Below are 6,000 nucleotides of genomic sequence, written 5' to 3'. Positions count from 1 at the left end.
ACATTTTTTTAACCTATAGTTTGCTCTCATTGTACCTGGTTGTAATTTATTACAACAAGCAACTATGCATGGACTGTGATGTATTTTTCAACGTGCGAGTGGCCACTATCACAGAGATTGATGATGAGGATGAGGAAGCAGTAGAAATCGCCTACCTTAGCATAACAATCACTGCCCAGCAAACACACACCTTCAATGCATTGATCGATGAGGGAATTGACTTTAATGTCCTGACTCACGAGCATTGGACCCAAATTGGCAAACTACCATTATAGTCCACTAATGCCAAATGCCGATCATATGCACTCTTGGAAAAGTGCAAAATAGCAATCTCTATTGAGTTTGAGAGCATACCAATGATCTTTTATGTGCTGCCAAACACTAAATATATAAGTACTGAATTGGTATTAGGATGCACATTTAAAAAGCAAGCTCATTGTAATGTCGACTACTACGAGTCCCACCGCATTCACCTCACCATAGGCAATGTGCGTATAGTCACCACTTTCAGCAAGGGCTACATGACTCCTCCCAAGTCTTCAAAGCCACCAATAGAGAAACCCACCATCAAGTCTAAGGAGGGGGTTGTGACCTGTCAAAACTCGCCAAACCTCACGCAACTAGCAAATCACTAAAGTCAAAGATAAGGTCTACAAACCAAGGCTTCAATGGATGTCTAAACGTCAAAACCCACCACCTAGGAACACAACCCCCAGCCCCACAAGGCTAAGAACCCACACTCAAAACCTAGGAGGCCAAGATGAAACCATAGACAACGTAGAGTCAAGGCGTTGTCATGATGCTACGCAGACACAGTATGGAATGCATCATCATTCGACTTATTTATTGATCTAGAGAGTCAATGTGATCTGAGTCATTAGTACTAGTGTGAGTCGCATGGATTATCCAAAAATACTAGATTTTTGGATAATTTTAGTCTATTTTTGATATTATTTATTGTAAAAAATCCAAAAAAGTTAAAAAATCTTCTAGATTAGGATGGCATGCAAAAAGCTAGTTGCTTTTTCAGCCAATTATGGGATTTTCATAAGAAGGATAGATTGACGAAATTGCGCGCATCACGATCGATATAAACAAACTGAAAACTGCACTTTGAATTGAAAGAAAGAGTGATTTGGGAGATCCGTGATCAGGTATCCTGTGGTTTTACCCCCCATTCGGAGGGAGCCAACGGAGCCATCCGATTTGGGTTTTGAGCAGCAGAGAAGGAGATGTAATTTTGATGCAAGTTTTGTTCTACAAAGAACCTCCAAGAGATCTAATGCCTAGAGATTGCTTATGAGTAGTGCAAGGATTCCAGGTTCTTTTAATACATATTGATTCAGCTCATTATGCTTTGTCTTTGTCATGTTTACCTCTTGTCTATTCTCTTTCTTCTCTTCCATCTTCTATCTCTGATCCTCGGTGGATTTGACCTTTCGACAAAAAAACCCTCCAACATTGGTGAACTCGATGTGAAAGGTCGTTAGAAGAAGGAAAGACAAGATGGGGAATCTTCAAATACAATCTCCAGTGATGTTTTGCAACAGTTGGTGCAAAATATGAATATGCTTATGCAGGTACAACAACAACAACAAAGTGATGCAAGCTTCTGTTGAAACAAAAAGTGTTGTGATGAATGCTTTGTAAGTAGTTGAGCGTGAGGTGAAGTTATTCAATGGCAGAAATGTATTTGCATATGTACATACCTATGCTCAGAAGATGGAATTCTTTGGTGTTGCTCAACCTGCATGGAGCCGGTATTTTGTAGATGTTACTGTTCATGAACTAAAAGCACGGATTACTGAATTATACTTGTAGGATACTGACTGGATAGCCTTCAAGAAGACACTCAAGGAAGAATTTTACATTGAGGACACTAGTTTGATTATATGCAAGACTTTTTAGGAGTGGGTTTTACAACCTAATAAGGGTCTTGTGGCTACAAAATTGTTAAGAGAATTTGAAAGTCAATTTGAGCAGTTGGATCTTGCAAAACATCAAGCTCTTGCAAGCCAGGAAATTGAATTGTTTCTACAGGCAGTTGTTTGATCTTGAGCTTCAAGAGAAGCTTGATGATTTGCTAGAGAATCAGACTACATAGACAGGTTTGAAAACAGAGTGGAGACATGTTAAGGAAGCTGTTACTACACTTGTGAAGAAGCATAGAAGAAGAGAAAGATTGCATGTCTCTAGCTTGCCCACTATTATGGGCAAGATAGTTGATGTATCCAGTAAGCTACCAACTTCTGTGGCTAACCCTATGGTTGTACCTGCTATTGTTCCCTTTACTAGGAAAGATATCTTAGATGAATTGGTCAAAGGCATGCGGGATATTCAATTGAAGGTTGCAAAATTGGATGAAAAAGAACAAGAGGAAAGGGGACGGTCAGTAGCCTCTAAGCCAAGAAAAAGATGTATGTGGTGTGACAGTTTGCAGCATGAGAGAAAGGATTGTGCTGCTTATCAGGAGGCCTTGGCATGACAGCTCATCTTTTGGAAAGATGGCAAGATCCATGCACAAGAAACTGGATTGCTTCTTGCTTTGAATTTTGGAAAGGGAGGTGTGTAGAAGTTGTTGGAAGACTTGGTAGTTCGAAATGCTTATGCAATGGTATATACTTCCACTTTTGGTCTACAGTTGGATAGAATGCATGGCCAAGTGATGGTTGGTCCAAAGGCTGAAATATGGACACATGCTTTACATGCAGCTAAAAAGAGAAAGGTTATTGATTGTGAAATGTCTCATGTAGGGCAAGACATTCGTGACATAACTAGTTGGGAATCACCAGTAGATGCATATTCAATGTATGCATATTTAGCAAAGGTATAAAACACGGATGTACTTGTGGAAGAAAAACAAAAAAGAGATGAAGATAATGTAGGGACATCTAAAGTAATGACAAGAAGAAGTGTGGATCAGTCTAAAGCTACAAATCAACCACCTCCTAAGCATGTTATGGAAGAGGTCAGTTAGGAGCAAAAGTAGGATAACAAAAAAGAGGGAAAAAAGAAGGGCAAGTAGCCAAGATATAAGTTGCAATCTGACATTGAGATAGCCACATATCTTAAGAAGGTTCTTGAAGAATGGATCTTAAACAGTCAGGTGGAATCCGCCTTGGGAGAGGTGCTTGGCACCACCAAGCGAGAATTTCATGATGAGATCGACATAATTAAGAGGAAGTGTCAATTTCTTGGTGATACCACTAATGCATTACTGCAATTTGAAGAGGAAACTGGATTGTTGGGTATTCGGGCTGAATATGAGCATGAAGTAAGTACTGGATTATCTATGCAAGATGCTACTAATCAGTGGACATCATGTGGAAAAGAGAAGAAAGGGGATGAAAATGCATTGTCTTGTAGCAATATGCATGGTGGAGTAAGGCAAATGCAACAATATGGGGAAGAGACTATAGGATTTATTCCTCGAAGTCACTACACAAGAAATCATTGGGCTAGGGCTACCACTGAAATGGTAGTGAAAATAGGGAAACGTGAAGCTCCTTGGGTTGCTTTACTTGACCGTGGGTCTGAGATAAATGTCATTGAGTGTGGATTGTATGAAAATGGTGCATGGCCTCTAGATACTGATCATGGTTGGCGTATGGGGGCTGCAAATAATTCTTCGGGAGAGCTTTATGATGCATGTCCTAATGTAAAAGTGACAATTGGTGATGTACAAGAAGAGCGACACTTCTTTGTGCAAGATAATTCCTCATATGGAATGATTTTGGGGCATCCCTATATTGCAAGAGTGCATATGGAAACAAAGGTGCTTGATGATGGTTTCGCTTATGCAAGAGTTAGAAGCAATGATGGGAGGAAAGTAGTCCAATTTCTTACTATTTGTGTTAATCATCCTAGAAATTGAGATACACTTCGAGAGTCTCCTTTGGCTCCAAATGCAAGGGAATTTAAAGACCTAGGTTTTCATTAAGCACTGTTGTAATCCGGGGATATAGTAGTGCTGTTCAAAGGATGTGCTCACCTCTTAATGAAATGAAGCATGTATTTCCTTTTGGTTATTCACAGTTTACAACAAACAGTTCATGTTGGTTTAAGCCTATGGAAGCTATGTGCAAGGCTGAACACATATCTATGAAATGGGCTACTAAGGAACTGAGAGCATTGGGGTTGTTAACTAAAAATGATGGCATTTCAAGCATCTTTTATGGGATGAATATTAATGACACTATGGCTGAAATTTCAGCAATTATACATGCAAAAAATGAGGCTGAAAATAGAGTGTTGTCAGTATGTTCTTTGGATATGTATGATGTTATAGCATTGTTTTCTCAGCAGGATGGATTACAATGGGCTAAAGCACTTGTGGAGACAAAGTATAAGATAGTTGACAAAAATGTGAAACCAATTGCTTTGCCACTTCCACCAGAGAGTGAGGGTATGTATGAAAAAGTGTCAAGGCAGCCAAGCTTACAGGATCCTAAGATATAGGTCATCAGTTTACATCTAAAACATTACACGAATTGAAAGTTGGTGCAGAAGGGTTTCTTTTGCCTGCTGAAAGAGACTATTTTATGCGGATGTTGGCTAGGCATGGAAAGGTATTTGCATTTCAGCCAAGTGAAACAGGTTGTGTGGATCCAAATGTTGTCTCTCCTATGGTCATATTTATTGTGCCACATGTACCATGGAACTTGAGGCCTATTCCAGTGCCTAAAGCTTACTTGCCAAAGCTGATGGATTTGCTAAATGAAAAGATTTGCATGAAGTACTTGGAGCCTTCTTCAGCCTCGTACTCAAATCATTGGTTTACTGTGCCCAAAAAGAATGGGGCTTTGAGAGTTTTTCAAGACATGCAACCGGTCAATAAAGTGACCATAAGAAATGTGGGTGCAGGTCGTGTGATTGATGAATTTGCAGAGGCTTTTGCAGGTAGAGTGATCTATTCTTTGGGTGATCTTTACTTGGGTTATGATCAGTTTTAGCTTGCAATTGAAAGTAGGGATATCACAACCATGAAGACTCCCTTGGGGTTAGTATGGATGTGTACTCTCCCACAGGGTGCAACAAACTTAGTGGCACACATGACAAATGCTATGAATACTGCACTCATGGATTTTATACCACAATTGACAATGCCCTTCTTGGATGATGTTCCAATTAAAGGGTGTGCAGTGTATGAAAATAATGAAGAGATGGATGCTCATGGATGCAGACAGTCTATTGCAGACCATATTGTGGATTGTGAGAGGAATTTGACACGTCTAGAATAAGTGCATTTAACTCTTTCTGGACAAAATTATGTCTTTGGACTTGAAGAGGTTTTGATTGTTGGTCATATATGTGGGTCTTATGGGCGAAGACCATCACCCTCAAACCTCAAAAGCACCACTACTAGCCACAACCTAGCCTATTGATGAACAAGAGGCCAAGCCACAACCGCCGCAGAAGCAACTAGAGCTGCAACAATCAACTACTGAGCTCTAGCCACTTGCAAGCCTTAGACCCTCTTTATGAGTGGAGATCAATTCTAACCTTAGCCATGGACTTTGCCAAAGAACACGGGGGATGACTTGGTTGCTTGCGTTACATGCTTAGATGCCACTTTCTGGTCACTTGCTAAAAGTTATGTCCACTTGGACGTAGAACTTTTGGAAGAGCCTTTCGCAACGGAGATGCGTATGCTACCTTGCTCATGGGAAGAGTCCGATTTGCATTAAGGCTAGTGATGTAGCTGAGGAGTTAATCACCACCGAGATTTCCCACTAGCAAGCACAAAAACGACGCCTCATCACATCATACAACAAGCGCACTACATACGCCACACTAACAAAGAAATCAAAGAATTGAAGCAACTTGCTGACAAGGACTCTTCTTTCTTGAGGAAATGGTACGCTCTCCACCTTCAATGGGAATTTGAGGCCTGTCAAACCATGACGAATGCTGAACAAAGACGTGCTATCAAAACCTTGGAGTATGACCCTAGTTACGTAGCTCCTATCTCCTATAGGGTGTTGACCACCATCTGTAATC

This window comes from Lygodium microphyllum, chromosome 2, assembly GCF_053477565.2.
Source record: "Lygodium microphyllum isolate KBCC chromosome 2, Lygodium_microphyllum_v1.1.10, whole genome shotgun sequence".
Classification (NCBI taxonomy): Eukaryota; Viridiplantae; Streptophyta; class Polypodiopsida; order Schizaeales; family Lygodiaceae; genus Lygodium; species Lygodium microphyllum.
This window is presented reverse-complemented; position numbering follows the sequence as displayed.